The sequence below is a fragment of the Oncorhynchus clarkii genome, chromosome 6 (assembly GCF_045791955.1).
Source record: "Oncorhynchus clarkii lewisi isolate Uvic-CL-2024 chromosome 6, UVic_Ocla_1.0, whole genome shotgun sequence".
Lineage (NCBI taxonomy): Eukaryota > Metazoa > Chordata > Actinopteri > Salmoniformes > Salmonidae > Oncorhynchus > Oncorhynchus clarkii.
The window spans coordinates 66,641,483-66,661,677 of record NC_092152.1 but is presented as its reverse complement, the minus strand read 5'-3'; the positions used below and the strand labels follow the sequence as shown (position 1 = coordinate 66,661,677).

The window sequence follows — 20,195 nt, the reverse complement described above, 5'->3', positions numbered from 1 at the left end:
AGTTCCTCTCACTGTATGTGTGAATAACAGACAGAGCACTAGGACCCTCACAGTGGCTCATGCCAGCTCACATACTGTACTCACAGAGAAAATAACTCTTTAAATTCAGTTTCAACTGGTAGCATCAGTCCCTACCTATACATCTCCCTTTAAATCACAAATACAGGTGATGATTGAATTCCAGCCTGTGTCTATCCAGTTTACTTGCAGGGGTCTCAGGACACAGGTAACTGCCAAAATACACTAAACATCAGCATAAAGTGGTCACTCTATGGAAAGGGGAGACTCAAGTGTCAGGGGACTCTTCTGAAGTCGGTACCATCGATGTGCCACTTCTGTTTGTAGAGTCCAAACTGTTTGGGCTACAAACTAACGTGACCCCACTGTGGAAAGGGGAGAATGTCACAAACACAAAGTTGGCACATTGTCTGAAGGTAACTAGTACCCGTTTAACAGAATTAATGGAAGTATGAAGGTAGTTTTGTGCCTTCCCACAAAAGGGTCAAATATGTGTTTATGAATGTGTTATTGAATGCGTTTCTCTGGGCTATAGTAGTAAAAGACAAATTCAATATTTTATCAAATATTTGTAAAAAAATATATATATATCTACAAACCGTTCAAAAGTTTGGGGTCACTTAGAAATGTCCTTGTGTTTGAAAGAAAAGCACATTTGTTGCCCATTAAAATGACATCAAATTGATTAAAAAAATACAGTGTAGACATTGTTAATGTTGTAAATGACTATTGTAGCTGGAAACAGCAGATTTTTTATGGAATATCTACATAGGCGTACAGAGGCCCATTATGAGCAACCATCACTCCTGTGTTCCAATGGCACGTTGTGTTAGCTAATCCAAGTTTATCATTTTAAAAGGCTAATTGATCATTAGAAAACCCTTTTTCAATTATGTTATCACAACTGTTGTGCTGATTAAAGAAGCAACTAAACTGTCCTTCTTTAGACTAGTTGAGTATCTGGAGCATCAGGAGTTGTGGGTTTGATTACAGACTCAAAATGGGCAGAAACAGAAAATGTCTTCTGAAACTTGTCAGTCTATTGTTTTTCTGAGAAATTAAGGCTATTCCATGCGAGAAATTGCCAATGCTGTGTACTACTCCCTTCACAGAACAGCGCAAACTGTCTCTAACCAGAATAGAAAGAGGAGCGGGAGGCCCTGGTGCACAACTGAGCAAGAGGACAAGTACATTAGAGTGTCTAGTTTGAGAAACAGACGCCTCACAAGTCCTCAACTGGCAGCTTCATTACCTGCAAAACACCAGTCTCAACGTCAACAGTGAAGAGACGACCCCATGATGCTGGCCTTCTAGGCAGAGTTCCTCTGTCCAGTGTCTGTGTTCTTTTTCCCATCTTAATCTTTTATTTTTATTGGCCAGTCTGAGATATGGCTTTTTCTTTGCAACTCTGCCTAGAAGGCCATCATTCCTGAGTCCCCTCTTCACTGTTGACGTTGAGACTGGATGTTTTGCGAACCCACAAATGCTGATGCTCCAGATACTCAACAGTCTAAAGAAGGACAGTTTAATTGCTTCTTTAATCCTAACAACAGTTTTCAGCTGTGCTAACATAATTGCAAAAGGGTTTTTTAATGATCAATTAGCTTTTTAAAATTATAAACTTGGGTTAGCTAACACAATGTGCCATTGGAACACAGGAGAGATGGTTGCTGATAATGGGCCTCTATACGCCTATGTAGATATTCCATTAAAAATCTGCCGTTTCCGGCTACAATAGTCATTTACAACATTAACAATGTTTGCACTGTATTTCTGATCAATTTGATGTTATTTTAATGGACAAAACATTTGCTTTTCTTTCAAAAACAAGGACATTTCTAAGTGACCCCAAACTTTTGATCGGTAGTGTACATACCTAAAGGGGTCCTAAAATTCAAAATTAAATAGCTAGTATGACCATCTTAGAACAATTCCATATGTCAGCTCAGCAATATACTTTGTATCCCTCATTTACTCAGGTGTTTCCTTTATTTTGTCAGTTACCTGTACAATATGCTTTACATCCCACGGTTCAGTGTACTGTTGGTCACAGAGCTAACAACACAGGTAACAAAGACCTGTGTATCCTTGATCAAACAGGTGACTGACTGTATGTAGTCACGGTCAGTGGGGGAGGCAGGGGTCCACTTCCCCTCTTTACAGGTGGTACAACTGTAGGTTGACATGGGTCAGGTGACAGCAAACAAGCACTGCCTGTGTTTGAAAAAGCAAAGGTTCATTCTGTTTGCTCTTACCATAGGTTAACCTGCAGCTGACATCACAGATGACACAGGATGTTTCTTTAACTCTTTGGGCTCTGCCGCTAGTCATCTAATCTAAAGACGTGAGCTCAGACAGAAGTACAATACACTACTTTGTTTAAGTTAACAACTGGGTATCATTGCTTGATAAAACATTGTCTCCATATAAACTGAAATGAATAGATCATGTTTATATACCATAGCTCTCCAAACAAACTTGGGAAATGTATATTTTAATTTGCAAACCTTGTCACCTCCAGAGTTAAATGACCCACACCAGTGGAACCCCATTTTTATTCGCAATCATTTCTTGCAACCCCACCCTACCCCAAATATGACACAAACTTAAAATCAGTACATTTTGATTTTTACATCAACAAATAACCTTTAATTTACTCAACAACGTTTTATTTTTCAAATTATCTTTCTCAAAAACATTTGTATATTGTCTCATTGTCGCGACTTCCGCCGAAGTCGGGTCCTCTCCTTGTTCGGGCGGCGCTCGGCGTCGCCGGTCTTCTAGCCATCACCGATCCACTTTTCATTTTCCATTTGTTTTGTCTTGTTTTTCCACACACCTGATTTCAATTCCCTCATTTACTTGTTGTGTATTTAACCCTCTGTTCCCCCCATGTCTTTGTGTGGGATTGCTTATTGTAGTGCTTGTGCACGTTCCCCGTGAGCGCACGACAGGTTATTTTTGTGCCCATTTATCTTGTTGTTCTGGATGCCGTTGGTTTTGCCTAATAAATCTCCGGTTATTACCCAGTTCTGCTCTCCTGCGCCTGACTTCTCTGCCGCCAATTACGCACCCCGCTACACTCATACTATAGATGGGTTGGTTGTTTAGCAACAAAAACGACAAGTGAGCAACTATGGGGCAAACATGTCAACTATATTCTGTCACAATGTTTATTGAAAACATAAATACATGTGCACAATGAGCACTTGTTATCTCTAAAATACATTGTTATAGTTGTTGGTTTGCTAGCTTGCCATATTAGCATAGATGTGGCATCAGTCAAAATACCTCAAAACAAGAAATGGTATCAAGAACAAGGTAAAAAAAACTAACTGAAACAAACCACCTACGATTCCCCACATGGCAGCTTCTTGTCATTGTTGCTCGCTATCTGGCCATCCAGAATCACAACAACATACGTCCTTGTGCCCCATTGAAGCGTGCACATAGTTTTTCAGGATGTTGTCAGATAACCTGTCTATAATCTCACTACATGTAGCTCAGGACCTGAAGCAAGGGGTTCAAACAGGACCTCAGACACAGCGGGGTTCAAACTGTAGAACCCAGTTCCTACATTTGTGATATAACAATTTATTTTATCAAAACTATGCTACATTTTATCAAATGTAGGACAAATCAGAGCAAGATTACTGAATGTAAGTCCATTATTTATCTTCAGATGTGAATGTATCAAACAAAAGCATGGTATTTTTTCACTGTAATAGCTACTGTAAATTGGACACTGCAGTTAGATTAACAAGAATTTAAGCTTTCTGCCCATATAAGAAATCTCCATGTCCTGGGAAATGTTCTTGTTACTTACAACGTGATGCTAATCGCATTAGCGCAAGTTAGCTCAACCGTCCCGCGGGGGTACACCAATCCCGTAGCGGTTTTAATGTGTTATCACTGTGCGTCATCTAATAGCACAAACAAATTACCTGGATTGCAGTTAAAATGACATTAACTATACATGTTGCAAGTGATAAATGACATTCAAGACTTTGGGCAGATTATTACAGTAATTGTTACAGCAATTGTGAAGATCTCCACAGAGCTGGGATCTTGAACATGCATGCTTTCTATGATTACATAAGAAAACATTTATAGTTACAGTAACTTTAAAATGAGGCCATGGATGTGTTACTCATTTTAAGACTGAATAAATACTGTTACATTAGTTTGAAAGATGCCTTAACTTTAGGCTATTTACCATATTTCAAAAGTTATATTGAATTGTGTTTGGATGACAACGCAACCAAACATCAACATTTGAAGGAGATGTATCTTCTGCTTGGATATAGTTCTATCAGTGCCACTGACTTAGTTAGGCTTTCCAGTTTGTCTACATGTTAATAATTGATATGTTGGATTCACGTCTACAGCTCAACCAAAAATCTAAGTTAAAGAATAGGACTAAATGAAATCAGCCTTTTATTTATTGCACATTAAATAAAGTTTGATTTAGTCCTTGAGATGAGACATGAATCCAACATTATTAACTTAAGTAATTCAGAAATAAACCAAAGCTTGAAACTCTAGGCCTACAGTGCATTCGGAAAGTATTCACACCCTGTCACGCCCTGTTCTTAGTATTTTGTGTTTTCTTTATTATTTTGGTCAGGCCAGGGTGTGACATGGGTTATTTATGTGGTCTGTTTTGTCTTGGGGTTTTTGTAGGTTATAGGATTGTGGTATAGTAGAGTTGTCTAGGTAAGTCTATGGTTGCCTAGAGTGGTTCTCAATCAGAGGCAGGTGTTTATCGTTGTCTCTGATTGGGAACCATATTTAGGCAGCCATATTCTTTGAGTGTTTCGTGGGTGATTATTCCTGTCTCAGTGTTTGTTTTCACCAGATAAGGCTGTTTAGGTTTTCACGTTTATTTGTTTTGTTCATATTTATCTTTTATTAAACATGTATCGAAATAACCACGCTGCATTTTGGTCCACCTCTCCTTCGACCGAAGAAAACCGTAACACACCCCTTGACTTTTTCCACATTTTGTTACGTTACAGCCTTATTCTGAAATGTATTCAATAGTTTTTTTTACCCACATCATCAGTCTACACACAATACCCCATAGTGATAAAGCAAAAACAGGTTTTTAGAAATGTTTACAAATTTGTAAAAAATAAAATACTTAAATATTACATTTACATAAGTATTCAGACCCTTTACTCAGTACTTTGTTGAAGCACCTTTGACAGCGATTAGCTTTGCGTCGTCTTAGGTATAACGCTACAAACTTGGCACACCTGTATTTGGAGAGTTTCATTCTTCTCTGCAGATCCTCTCAAGCTCTGTCAGGTTGGATGGGGAGCGTTGCTGTACAGCTATTTTCAGGACTCTCCGGAGATGTTCGTTCGGGTTCAAGTCCGGGCCCTGGCTGGGCCACTCAAGCACATTCAGAGACCTGTCCCGAAGCCACTCCTGTGTTGTCTTGGCTGTGTGCTTGGGTCGTTGTCCTGTTGCAGGGTGAACCTTCGCCCTAGTCTGAGTTCCAGAACACTCTGGAGCGCTCCTCATCAAGGATCTCTCTATACTTTACTCCGTTCATCTTTCCCATGACACTGACTAGTCTCCCAGTCCCTGCCGTTGAAAAACATCCCCACAGCATGATGCTGCCACCACCATGCTTCACCGTAGGGATATTTTTTCTCATGATCTGAGAGTCCTTTAGGTGCCTTTTGGTAAACTCCAAGCGGGCTGTCATTTGCCTTTTGGTTAAGAGTGGCTTCCATCTGGCAACTCGATTATAAAGGCCTGATTGGTGGAGTGCTGCAGAGATAGTTGTCTCATGGCTTGGTTTTTGCTCTGACATGCACTGTCAACTGTGGGACCTTATATAGACAGGTGTGTGCCTTTCCAAACCATGTCCAATCAATTGAATTTACTACAGGTGGACTCCAATCAAGTTGAAGACACACCTCAAGTATTAACATGATGACATTATCTCACCCTCAAAACAAAACCTTTTGCTAATCCAATCAATTTTACACAGATTCCACTTCACAAATGACGTTGGAACAAAGTTGATTCAACCAGTTTGTGCCCAGTGGGATGTGTACTGGGATTGGACCAAGACAAATTGGACCAAGACAGAGCGAAATAAAGTACACCAGGAGCCCAACTTCCAGGATTCTGCAAAAACTGAGGTAAATAATCAGGTAAGTTGAGACAGAGTACATTGTAAAGTGGAACAGACAAAATATATGATTGTTCGTATGATTTCTTTGAAACTGATACCATTTTGGCAATTCGTCAGATTTTAGACCCAGATCAGATACCTTAAGTATTATGATTTTTTTGCTGGATGGTGTTCTAAATTACTTTTGAAGAACTCAGCCACTAGCATAACTGAAATAACCATAACCATAGTGATTTATATAAACACAGACACAAAGCAAACAGAAGTTGAAATAGTAGAACTAAGATTGTTAGTGCTTTTATCCCTTTTGTTGAAGAGATATTGATTCAAACTAAGACAATGGAGGATGAGATAGAACTGACAAATGAAGACATTTTTTTCCAGAAGGTTCCAGTAAACTTAGGAAACACTAACAGGCATGGTTAACAATAACAGGCATGGTTAACACTAACAAAAGCTTGGGTTCATCCAGGATCTTTGCTCTCTGCTACAAAACCGTCTGACAATCAGACCATTCTTCCACCCACCCAACACCCACCTCTGCACTTTTGCAATCCGGGACGACAGCCAACCTGACTTGTCTCCCTTTCCCAGGTGCCCCTGCTCCTACTTTTTCCTACTCTGAGTGCAAAGTGTTCTTTACTCTCTTCTCAAGCCCACTCTGACTTCATGAATCAACCCCTGCACATGTCTTCAGTGAGGGTCTCACCTCCAGTTCACACTCTGCTTAAATAATTCCAACTCCCCTCTTCTATTCACCTTATTCAGCTGCTGTGCTCTTCACCTGAAGTGTGTGTAGGATTACCTGGGAGTCTGTGTCGACACCATGGCTTTGGTCCAGTTGCTCAGAGTCCTGTGCTGCCTGCTGCTCACTTATCACCTGGGTGATGCCAGGAGAATCAAAGGAAGTGGAACAGGTGAGTGTCTGATTTGTCACTTATAAGGAACTTCAAACCTGGGTTGGGTGTTAATCCAAAATATTTTTAAGCCTTACTATAAAGACTACAGGCCATACTTTATAAAATACAAAGAGGTACTTAACTATATTTGCTGCCCCTGGGTGGAAACAATTGATGTATATAAACTCTGGATTGCTGATGCTGTGTATTGGCCATTGAGAGGCTTTGTAGCACCCGGTTGGCCACTCCCCAGTAGGACCAGTCCTCCATAGGAATGAATGGAATTCTACAGTATTTAAATTACATGTTTCAAGGACAAAATGTAAGTATTTTTGTTGTAGTGGGGACAGTAACGTTAGTAATCTAAAGAAATTATACTTTAAGGAAAATGTTTTATTTTTGTATATATTTTTTCATTTTAGATTATTACAGTTTTTGGTGACTGTGAAATGACCAATTCTGAGAATGAAGATACTAACAGTGCTAGTTAGATGTAAAATATATTACTGTTGTGAAGGATCTACTACAATACTATCATTGTTGTGGCTGAAGTGACAACAATGTGGAGGGAGAGTTTGGCGAAAATAAAAACAAACACTGCATATAAAATATAAACAAATGTTTAAAAAATAGGTATAAAAGATTAATATTAATATAAAATATTAATATAAAATATACAAAACATACCGTCAGTTGTATGAACAAAAAAAATCTACCATCTCTAAGGACTGTTTCCCAACTCATATTTCTTGCAATTACAAATGAAAGCTGGATTACAGCATCACCACACAAAGTTATACTTTATATTGGAATTGTCTCTAGTCTAGTGTCCACTCATGGTCAAACTAGACAAGGAATACACAGATTCTAGTCACACGTTGTGAAAAACTGAGTTTAAATGTATTTGGCTAAGGTGTAAACTTCCGACTTCAGTTTTTTTATGTCTGTGTCCATATTATCCATGAGTTTCTAGTGGTTATGTTTCAAGATAAAAATGTTAAGAAATATAATTAAGAAAAGCAACTAATCAGCAATGCCATTATTTTCAATTACCTCTGCAACTCTTCCAACTATTTACCTTTTCACAACTGCTACAAGTTTGGTGACAAAATACGTATTGACATATTAAAATAAATACAAGTGTATAAAAAAATAAATAAAAGGATGTTTCATGCTGAAACCCTCTTATTAAACACCAATGGTATTCACTAAATTGATGGTTTATATTTCTGATAAAGTTTTACAGCTTTGTCATTCTATTTTTTATTTTAAAACTATGGTATTTGATTATTTGTTATATATTTGACATGTGATGAGGCCACGTAGAGGGCCAGAAATAATTAGGTACACGTGTGATGATCTGGAGAACCCAAAAAGGCCACTAGATATCATATGATAAAATTCCCCCAAAAACCTTGAAGGTTATCAAAATTCTGTGTTTACTGGTAAACTTAGAAGGATTCCAGTAAGATACCCTCCCTTTGCAACCCTTCAAATGAGACTAAAACCCGTTTCTCTTTTTCCAAGATAAATGCTCTGATGGAGAGCTGGGTGCCTGTTCTTGCTTCTGCTCTGAAGACCAGTCTTGGAGATGTCAATTTGATCGTTACTGATTGGCTTTTACAGGCAAATATGAACTACCCTAACGCAGCCCAGAATACTAGGGCAGTGGGGGAGGACGTAGCATTCCTGCTACAGTGGCTTCAGGTGAGAGTCAGGAAAGTGTTCAATGTGTTCAACAAGGACTGTCATAGCAAAGTACTGTTTGTGTGACAGAAATGATAAGAATCAAATCAAATTTATTTATATAGCCCTTCGTACATCAGCTGATATCTCAAAGTGCTGTACAGAAACCCAGTCTAAAACCCCAAACAGCAAGCAATGCAGGTGTAGAAGCACGGTGGCTAGGAAAAACTCCCTAGAAAGGCCAAAACCTAGGAAGAAACCTAGAGAGGAACCAGGCTATGTGGGGTGGCCAGTCCTCTTCTGGCTGTGCCGGGTGGAGATTATAACAGAACATGGCCAAGATGTTCAAATGTTCATAAATGACCAGCATGGTCGAATAATAATAAGGCAGAACAGTTGAAACTGGAGCAGCAGCACGGTCAGGTGGACTGGGGGCAGCAAGGAGTCATCATGTCAGGTAGTCCTGGGGCATGGTCCTAGGGCTCAGGTCAGTTGAAACTGGAGCAGCAGCACGGCCAGGTGGACTGGGGACAGCAAGGAGTCATCATGTCAGGTAGTCCTGGGGCATGGTCCTAGGGCTCAGGTCCTCCGAGAGAGAGAAAGAAAGAGAGAAGGAGAGAATTAGAGAACGCACACTTAGATTCACACAGGACACCGAATAGGACAGGAGAAGTACTCCAGATATAACAAACTGACCCTAGCCCCCCCGACACATAAACTACTGCAGCATAAATACTGGAGGCTGAGACAGGAGGGGTCAGGAGACACTGTGGCCCCATCCGAGGACACCCCCGGACAGGGCCAAACAATAAGACAACCTCTTTAGGAGATATAATATGTCTCCTACAAAATATGTTAATGTCACATCATCACCTCCCTTTCACATCAACACTAAAATAATAACAATCTTTGTGTGTCAGGAGTTTTACCAGTTTCCTGCAGAGAAAGTTAATCTGATTGGATACAGTCTTGGTGCTCACATCTCTGGATTTTCTGGAAGCTACCTGGGAGGGCGCGGGAAGATTGGACAAATCACTGGTGAGGTTTTCTACTCTCTGTAAATATTTTGTCACACCATTTCCTGGCTAAATAATGCATTTGAGTACAATTCGTATAGAAGTATCCAAGTCTAATGGCACTCTGGTGAAAAGCCTGAGATCCTTTGTGTTTCTTTGTCCAGGTCTGGATCCAGCAGGTCCCATGTTTGAGGGCATGGCAGCATCAGACAGACTGTCCCCTGATGATGCCCTATTTGTGGATGCCATCCACACCTACACTCAAGAACGCATGGGGCTGAGTGTGGGCATCAAGCAGCCTGTGGCACATGTTGACTTCTACCCCAACGATGGTGACTTCCAACCAGGATGCCACCCTTTCCAGAGCTTAATGGAACATATTGCCTTGCATGGAATCAATGTTGAGTCTGTCACAGTGGTGGAGTGGGGAGGGTCATTTGGCATTTAGAAAAGTATTGGTAGGGTATATTAAGGAGAAGGAGCTATTTTTGATCAAAGTAGACCATTACCATTTACCTTGCAGAGAGGCACAAACTAAAATAATAAAGCAGTATCGTGTGAAAGCAGTGCCTCATCTTATATTCACGCTGCTCTGTTGAATATGAATAGAATTCCCAATAGTCAGAAGTAAGTGGTAGTGGGATTTCAGGGGATTCAATCAAAAACTGTTTTTTTTCTTACATGAAACACAGAAGCACATTATCTGTCATCCTCATGAGTTAATTAGCCAAATATGTCTCCCTCAGCCCGTCCACTCTGCATTCTGCCTCCAGGCTATGACGAGATCTCCTCAGGAGAAGCAGGCCTGAAGACAGGTCTCAGATCAGTCAGCTCACAGACATAAAGAGGTTGACAGGCCTTTTTACCCAGAGAAGTGACAGGACATTATGACAGATCTGCTTTGGGGGTAATGACCAATCCCCAAATAATGACCAACTAAAAAGTATAATCAGGATCTTGTTAAGGCGTAGTCTGTATTCTGAGGAGAGGAAAATATTGAAGGCTGGCACAGATACAGTTCTGAAAAGCCTCAGTCCCAGTTTAGTTTAACCAGGGCTAGAATGATGCAGTGACCTGATCACAAAGGGGAACATTTGAGTCCAAAGTTTGAATGCTCAATTCACATGTGTTACAGTCTTATTACCTGCCCCCGTTTTAAATTCCACTCACATTTCCACTGTTTCTCTCCTAGGTTTTGAGCAGACAGTGAAATGTGCCCATGAGCGTTCAGTCTACCTGTTCATCGACTCCCTTCTGAACAAAGACAAGCAGATCCTGGCCTACAGATGCAGTGATGACAATGCCGTTGAGAAGGGTACCTGCCTGGACTGCCGCAAGAACAAATGCAACACACTGGGCTATAACGTCAGGAGGGTGCACAGTGTCGCCGGCAAGAAGCTCTACCACAAGACCCGCTCTCACATGCCCTACAAACGTAAGTGCACACAATGGTGTCCCATGTCCCTTACAGACAAAACCCACTCTTCCATGCATTTAGGAAATACTGTACAATGTCAGAACTTAACAAGCAGGAAAGCGTGTAGTTGGCACAGGCAGGAGCCTAGAGTAATACATGTTAACTTCATGGCATTGTACTGTACTGTACAAAACCAGGAATAACATTTTGCATAAGAGCTTTCTGGAACACGAGTCCATGGTCAATAACACCATAAAATCTCATGGGAAGAAACAAGCAGGGAATTGTAGGCATGTTACATTGTTTGATGCAAAGACCATATTAGTTTGACGCAAAGACCATATTAGTTGGGACACACTTTGATCAATATATGCCATGACAAGATCTCACTAGGAAATAAGGGTCTAGGATCCATTTCAGATCAAGGGGACAGTTTTTTTGGTATCTGTAGAAGCACTTTGTGAAAGATGCTGAAAAAGGGATTTATAAAATGAATTTGATTGATATGATGAGGTAAAGTCTCTGGAACTTTGGTAAGGTTGTAGTGACAGGAGCTTAGAAATCTGAGACTGTGGCTTTATTGAAAAATACTTAATCTGCTGTGGAGCACAGCCAATAACAGCCACTTTAAAGCTTCTCCTCCTCTGATGCCAATTAAAGTCCTATCCCAGTCTCCTTTTCACTTTTCTAACCTTTATTTAACGAGGCAAGTTAGTTAAGAACAAATTCTTATTTACAATGAAGGCCTACTGGGGAAACAGTGGGTTAACTGCCTTGTTCAGGAGCAGAACAACAGATGTTTACCTTGTCAGCTCGGGGATTTTATCCAGCAACCTTTCGGTTACTGGCCCAACGCTCTAACCACTAGGCTATCTGCTGCCGACATCAACACCATCCTGACATCAACCCTATCCTGACATCAACCCTATCCTGACATCAACCCTATCCTGACATCAACCCTATCCTGACATCAACTCTATCCTGACATCAACCCTATCCTGACATCAACCCTATCCTGACATCAACCCTATCCTGACATCAACCCTATCCTGACATCAACCCCATCCGGACATCAACCCCATCCGGACATCAACCCCATCCGGACATCAACCCCATCCGGACATCAACCCCATCCGGACACCAACACCATCCGGACACCAACACCATCCGGACACCAACCACTAGCTTCAGTGTCTGGAAAGTGTTGCTACAGCATATTACCACACTGCACTCATCTCTCACATACACAGACAGACACTACCTGATGGTGAGATGCATGCGTGTGGACAGCAGGCTTTGCAGGTATGTGTGGAGTTTGAGTGCGTGTGTGTGTGTCAGAGGGCATGTGTGTGTGAGCAGTAGGTGAGTCTGTAACAATAGCTAGTGTGTATTATGTCAGGGTGTGTGTTGGTCTGTGTGTAGGTGTGTGTGTGTGTAGGTGTGTGTTATGTCAGGGGGTGTGTAAGTGTTTATGAGTGTAACATCCTCTACCGTCTCTCTACTGGCCTCTCTGACTAGAGCATGAAAGTCTGCCTCCTGCCTGTCTGGCCCCGCCTAGAAGCCTCGTTATTGTTACTCTTATTGTGTTACTTTTTATTATTACTTTTTATTTTAGCATACTTAGTAAATATTTTCTTCTTCTTGAACTGCACTGTTGGTTAAGAGCTTGTAAGTAAGTATTTCACGGTAAAGTCTACACTTATATTCGGCGCATGTGGCAAATAAAGTTTGATTTAATTTGAGTAGACCAGTGACGCCAGGAGGTCAAGGTTCAGACACACACTGACGTCATCAGTGAGGTCATCAGCCCACACCCGGCCTAGCCGTCCCATTGGCTCGGCCGCCAGCCAGAGACCCCTGCTCCTCAGCCAGGGAAAGCCCTTAGGGGGTCAGCAGACGCTCCAGACTCTGTCCCAGGTCAGGGACTGACTGAAAGGCTTTGGGCCATGCTCCCCAGACGAGGAGCTGGTGGAAGGCAGGCGAGGACCAGGGACTGATGTGAACTCTCTGAAAGACTAGGCCGCTCATACCATGCAGAAACTCCTCTTTCTCTCTGTATTCTCTCCCCTCTCTCAGTATCTACATCTGAAGCAGTAGAGAAGGACGCAGCACGTATTCCCCCAACACCTACGCACTCCTCTCCCTCACCTTCACACACACTGACCTCTCCCTCACCTACACACTCCTTACCATAGCTGCTACAGTCTCTCTCCCTTCCCTCATCTTCTGAGTTGTAGGATATGTGTGTGTCTGCCAGTAAGTCCACAAGTGTCTATGTGTTCGTGATCATCCGAGGGTGTGTGTGTGGGTGGGGTGTAGCCAGTAGCAATGTGTGTGTGTGTCTTGTATCTCAGTGCAACAGGCATTTAGTCTCTGGGGGAGGAGTGTATGGTCAGGGGGAGGGGCTCTGTAACCACGGAGACAGGCCACTCCCTCTCCAGGGCCTGAACCAGAAAGGCCTGAACCAACCTGACGGGATGATTAGAACTAGAGGAGAGACAACACCTGTGTATGTAATGTGATAGTTCAGCAGGTATGTGGTAGGTCAGTGTGTGTCCTCCCATCATGCGCTTCATTTATCACCTGATTAATTTAACAAAAGGCACATCTTAATATGTGGTCCAGGTATCCACATGACATGGCAAAAGTGGGGGGTGGTGGCCAGTCTCAACGCCAACAGTGAAGAGGCGACTCCGGGACGCTGGTCTTCTTAGGCATAGTTATCTGTCCAGTGACTATGTTCTTTTGCAAATCTTAATCTTTTATTTTTATTGGCCAGTCTGAGATATGGCTTTTCTTTGCAACTCTGCCTAGAAGGCCAGCATCCCGGAGTCGCCTCTTCACTGTTGACGTTGAGACTGGTGTTTTGCGGATACTATTTAATGAAGCTGCCAGTTGAGGACTTGTGAGGCGTCTGTTTTTCAAACTAGACACACTAATGTACTTGTCCTCTTGCTCAGTTGTGCACCGGGACCTCCCACTCCTCTTTCCATTCTGGTTAGAGACCGTTTGAGCTGTTCTGTGAAGGGAGTAGTATACGGCGTTGTACGAGATCTTAGGTTTCTTGGCAATTTCTCGCATGGAATAGCCTTAATTTCTTAGAACAACAATAGACTGACGAGTTTCAGAAGAAAGGTCTTGGTTTCTGCCTTTTTGAGCCTGTAATCAAACCCACAAATGCTGATGCTCCAGATACTCAACAGTCTAAAGAAGTCCAGTTTAATTGCTGCTTTAATAAGCACAACAGTTTTTCAGATGTGGTAACATATTTGAAAAATGGTTTTCTAATAATCAATTAGCCTTTTAAAATGATAAGCTTGGATTAGCAAACACAACGTGCCATTGGAACACAGGAGTGATGGTTGCTGATAATGTGCCTCTGTACGCCTATGTAGATATTCCATTAAAAATCAGCCGTTTCCAGCTACAATAGTCATTTACAACATTAACCATGTCTACACTGTATTTCTGATCAATTTATGTTATTTTAATGGACAATTTTTTACATTTTCTTTCAAAAACAAGGACATTTCTAAGTGACCCCAAACTTTTGAACAGTAGTGTATTTTGGAGCAGCTACATAGGTTCAGTTTGAAAACATTACAGTTTAGAGATGATGAAGATATTATGCACTTTTATATTTGGTATGTCTTGTCCATGTCGTCTTTCCTGACTTCAACTCTCTTATTCTCCCTGCAGTCTACCACTACCAGTTCAGGATTAAATTTGTCAACCAGATAGAGAAGACTGAGCCCATTCTCACCATCTCTCTCACTGGGACAAATGAGGATTGCCCTGAAATGCCCATCACTTTGTGAGTATCACACCACACCAGGCCCCTTCGCACAACTCTTAGGGCAACATATGTCTATTGTTTTTGATTAAATTGCTCAAGCTCAGTAAATTTGGTTGGGAATCATTGATGGACACTAATATTTAAACTTTGACTCTGATTTTCAAGTAAATTTAAGTTAGATCGTAGATTGGACCAGGAACGCTTAACACCTCTAGAAAAGCCATTCTGGTGTGTCTTTGGCATTAACATTTGTGTAACATTTGTATGTTATACATTCAGAAAACTGACACAGGGTTTCCGCTAACTTTTTATCTGAGCTTTGCTCCTTTCATATATCTTTTGATCCTGACAAACTCCCCAGTCCCTGCAGGTGACAAACATACCTATAACATGATGCTGCCACAATACTTGAAAATACAGAGGATCAACAACATTGCATTCACTCCACATTACTGGCCTGTATGACAAAGTGAAAAGAAGGAAGCTTGTTAAAAATTCCACTAAAAACATCCATTCTGTTTGCAACAAGGCCGTTAAGTAATTCTGCAACACAACACGGCAAATAAAATAACTAAATTAAAAACTACAGGCTTGGGTCAAATCAAATACAACATAAATCAGAGTGAAACCCTCTGTAATTTTAAGTATTGTGGTGGCAGCATCATGTTATGGGTATGCTTGTCACCAGCAGGAACTGGGAGTTTGTCAGGATCATAAGAAATATGAAAGGAGTGAACTCCAGATAAAAAAAAGTTAGAGGAAAACCCACCGTAGTCTTCTGAAGACCTAACCCTGGGATAGAGTTGTATTTTTCAGCTTGATAATTACACAAATGTTAATGCCAAAAACTCACCAAAATACCAATATATATTGAGTGTTCCTGAATGGTCCAGTCTCAGCCCTGACTTAAATCTGCTTGAAAATCAGAGACAAGGTTTGAATATTTCTGTCCATCAATGATTCCCGTCCTAATTTACTGAGCTTGAGCAATTTTTACAAAATAACTATGGATATATATGATGCCATAGGAGCTGTGCAAGGTTGGTTGAATCTTATTAAAAATTATTCACAGCTGTAGCGGCTGTCAAAGGTGCTTTAACCAAGTAATAACTCTGGGATGTGAAGACAATCGATACATCTTAATTTTGTTTTACTAATTTAGAAGATTTTCTATAATTAGATTGTGTAGATCCATCTAATTGAATCCCTTTTAAGATTGAATTTAAAGTCAGCTACATGTGAAGACTGTGCAAGGGGTCTGTAGACTTTCACTAGAGACTGCATCCAGTCAGCTCTCACTCTGTCCCTGTACAACATAGGATAGCAGTAACGGAAGTACATGGAAACAGCTCATACCTCTGAATGAAATAGGACTATAAATGGAGAGGGAGATATCAATAATTGATGTGTGTGTGCATCACAAAGGAACACTCCCTGCCAACCTACATTTTGATCCCATTCTGCTCTATATTGCCTAATGAATGATTAACGTGCATCTACACTAAGAGTAGAGAGTCACATGGTTTATCCTCCCTACTGTCACAATTCTGGAGGGGAATGAAAATACTGTACTTCCTCACCCCCACCCCTGAATGTCCTTATAAAAGAGGCTGCCCAAGACTATTGTATATTTCACATGCAGAGCTGTTTCAGCTAATAAATAACAATGTAATTGTCAAACCCTTCTTCTGCTTTTCAGGTTCATTACTTGCAGCCCATGTGTGAAAGAAACTTGGGAAAAAAACCTGAGGAAATGCATCAAGGTGAATGTACCTCTCTGTCTTTCTCTCAGCATCGAGGAGATCTCAGGCAATAAGACATACACCTTTCTAATCACCCTGGACTCAGACGTTGGGGACCTGATGATGTTGAAGTTCCGCTGGGAGGGGAGTGTTGTAAACAATATGTGGAGCAAGATGCAGACCTTTAACCCCTGGAGCAGTGGGGGAAATGAGGACCAAGCTCACCGTGGGAAAAATCTGTGTCAAAGCAGGCGAGACACAAAATAGGTGGGTATCCATCCCTCTGGGGGGCAAGGAGGGTGTGAGATTGAATTGCATTAATAAAGATCAATAAAGGCAGTTGAGGAATGCGTGTGGGGGTGGGTAGGTGAGAAGGGAGCGGGGACACACTGAGAGCTCTGTCTGCTAACGTGCCAGTTTGGCTCGTTAGTCACCCAGCTATGAACTACCAGAGGGGCTCAGCTTTCTCTGGATAGCAAGGTTATGTAACACTAATTGTGATACGGCACGCTGACGGCAGCCCTCGTTGTATAACAAGATTAAAGATAAATAATGAAATAGATAGTTAGTGAAAGGCACGTAATCCTAATGGGTATACACAGGCAGAGACAGGTTTGTGGGGCATAGTGGAGTCTTGTCATAGTGCCCCCGTTATGGAAAATGCACTGTATGCTACATGAGAGAGAGATCACATTTAGCCTATAGGCTGTTGGATGCTGTGTTTTAGTTGTCAGGATTTCCATGTCATATTACGTTGTAAATTATTTCATGCAAGAGCACATTATAAATCTTAAAGGCTGTATAGGCTCCGCTGCATGTGTAGCATCCATTCCACCCTTGAGATGCTGTGCTATAAATATCAATCTTTCTAACAAGCACCACAAAATACCATAATAATCATGTATACTATGAGTTGATCAATATCAGCAGTATACTGAATCACACAGTACAAGCATTTTTGTCTGTTTGAGGCCTATAGTACAGTATTTCCGAAAAGTACTATTTCAATGGCAATTTACGCCCTCTGGTGTGTGAATTATGAAAGTTATCTATCGTGGATGTACTTTTCTCCTCACTTTGAATTTCAACGCATGTTACAGTTTTGAACTTTGATTCCGCCTAATGCGAACTGTTGATGTTGCATATAGCACATGTTGACAAAGTGTCGCTGATTTTCAAATCTCACTCAAAATTACCGAGTTTGCTAGAAATCGAACCTATAATCTTCTGATCCTTAGTCAGACGCGTTACCCATTGCGCCACAAACCCGCTAATGAATGACAAACACCAAAACTACCTTCTGATTGGTCAATTCTGGATACTTGGTAGCAGACGGCAATATGATTGGTTATTATGGTCATTGGTCGTATCCAATTTGCGGACATTGAGGGGATTCGATTAATCTGGGCCAGGCGCCCGGTATGGGTGTTTTGACCGGGTGAAAATTGGAATCGGACTGCCTAAATGGCGTGACCCCCGTTCAAAACCAACGCCGAAGTCGGCTCAAAACAAAAGTGACGTAATTAAGTACGTCGACTAATGAGTAGGATTCAGTGTTTTCACCTGCAAAAGTGATTGTTTTTTATTTTATGAAAACGATTTATCTGCCTTCCCAATTAAAACTACTTAGAAAATTCGAACATATATTTTATGGAAAAGTTATGTTGAATGTTTCTGGACGACGCACCATGCTGCCTTGTTGTGACAACATGATCGAGCAGCGTAGACTCGACTACTGTTCGATTTGAGAGGGCGCTCCTCCCTCACCGCTTTTGCCCGTTCACGTCACGTGTCACAGACCGGTAACCCAGCATAATCGAATCCGCCCATTGATTCCGCATCACCGTTACTGGTGTATGAATACATTTATGGTGCATATAGGCAAAGACACTCAGCACAAATTCCCAAAATATCACTAATTTTATACATATACAGACATTCACAAAATGCACGAGCTTGCCAGGAGTCGAACCTAGAATCTTCTGATCCGTAGTCAGACGCGTTATCCATTGCGCCACAAGCCCACTGCTCGTAAGTGGCGCCGCTGTAGCTTTCCTCTCATTGGTCACATATAGTTTCCTGGCGACGGACGGTAATTTGATTGTTATGGTAATTATAACCAATCATTTTATTACAGAACAATACAATAGGCTTCATCATCAGAAATTACCCTGACGGAAACACACCTGATCATGTACAACTCTGTTTTTAGGACGACTTTTTGTGCCCAGACAAGTGATGGAATATACATTAGGCAAGAGAATGTCTTCGTGCGCTGTGAAGAAAATGCTCAAAACAGCGCAGAAGAAAAACGCATTTGTCTTGAGTCGGATACTTAGATCAGCAGGGTCGACTCTAGCTTTTTGGGGGCTCTAAACTAGATTTGGTTGGGGTCTCCCCTCCTCACCGCAAAACATTTTAGTGCCAGCTGACAGCTGAGAGGAAATGTTATTTTTACAGTTAATTTCCTGCAGTTCTACACATTGTGTGCCATGGGCCAGAAAGAAAATGTTGACATTTTATAACAAATGTAATGCAATTCTACACATTTTGCCATGGGGCAGATATATATTTTTTTTTGCAGTTTCACAACTTATTTCATGCAATTCTACCCATTTGCTATAGGGCAGAGATACATTTTTGCTATAAAAAAATAATAAAAAAACATACAATTCTACACATTTTGCCATGACTTATGCCATGTTAATATGAGTGAGAATGACTATCAAAATCAATGGGGGTCCCCTGAATGCCCAGTCGGTATTCGATTACTACAAGTTTAGATAGCTGGCTAGACTAACTACCAATCTAAGAAATGACATGGGTAATTGTCAGTCAATCAAGTGACTGACATAAGTTAAAAACGGCTGATGCAGAATACCTGGTGTATTCTACTATTCGTACTCTCAAAAGTAAGTTGAGACCCTGACTAAATAAAACATTGGTTTGTAATATTTAAATTTTCTCCAACAACAGTATCTGTTTTCCAACCTAATTTATATAAAAATATTTATTTAAAAAAATCTTGACAATCATGAATTTTTACTAAGATTCAAATGTTATACAGATATTTTCAAATGGTTGCGAAGAAGTAATTGTAAATATAACATTCTGTCCAAATTAGGATTCACAACCTGTGTACAAAAAGTCATATTCATCCATTTTTTTTTTTTTATCACCAACTATACTAATGTCTGTTGGAAAAATATTCTGCCCAGGGGCCACTTTTCATTTGTCGTGTTATACCTAACATCTAATTGGAACCTTTTCCATCTCAATTTTTACTGACTCCCAATAGGCATGTAAATTGATGGGCACACTGCATCAGAGATAAATTAATCGTTTGCAGCATCCCAAGAATTTGTTGGCCACACAGTATTTTCACACACTGAGTTTACACAACAGCCATAGCCTTGGTAAGCAGACTGGGTGCAAAGACTACAGTCGAGCCAACAGTGTTTGAGCATCAT

At 41.0% G+C, this 20,195-nt stretch overlaps 1 non-coding gene and 1 pseudogene across 1 annotated transcript; both read right to left on the bottom strand.

Moving 5' to 3' along the window:
* Positions 1-12,444: 12,444 nt before the first annotated feature.
* On the bottom strand, positions 12,445-13,905 carry LOC139411806 (ferredoxin-fold anticodon-binding domain-containing protein 1 homolog; annotated as a pseudogene).
* A 4,771-nt stretch (positions 13,906-18,676) lies between these two features.
* Positions 18,677-18,749, bottom strand: trnar-acg (transfer RNA arginine (anticodon ACG)). Its single transcript has one exon. It is a non-coding gene; the product is annotated as a tRNA-Arg (tRNA).
* Between the last annotated feature and the right edge of the window lie 1,446 nt (positions 18,750-20,195).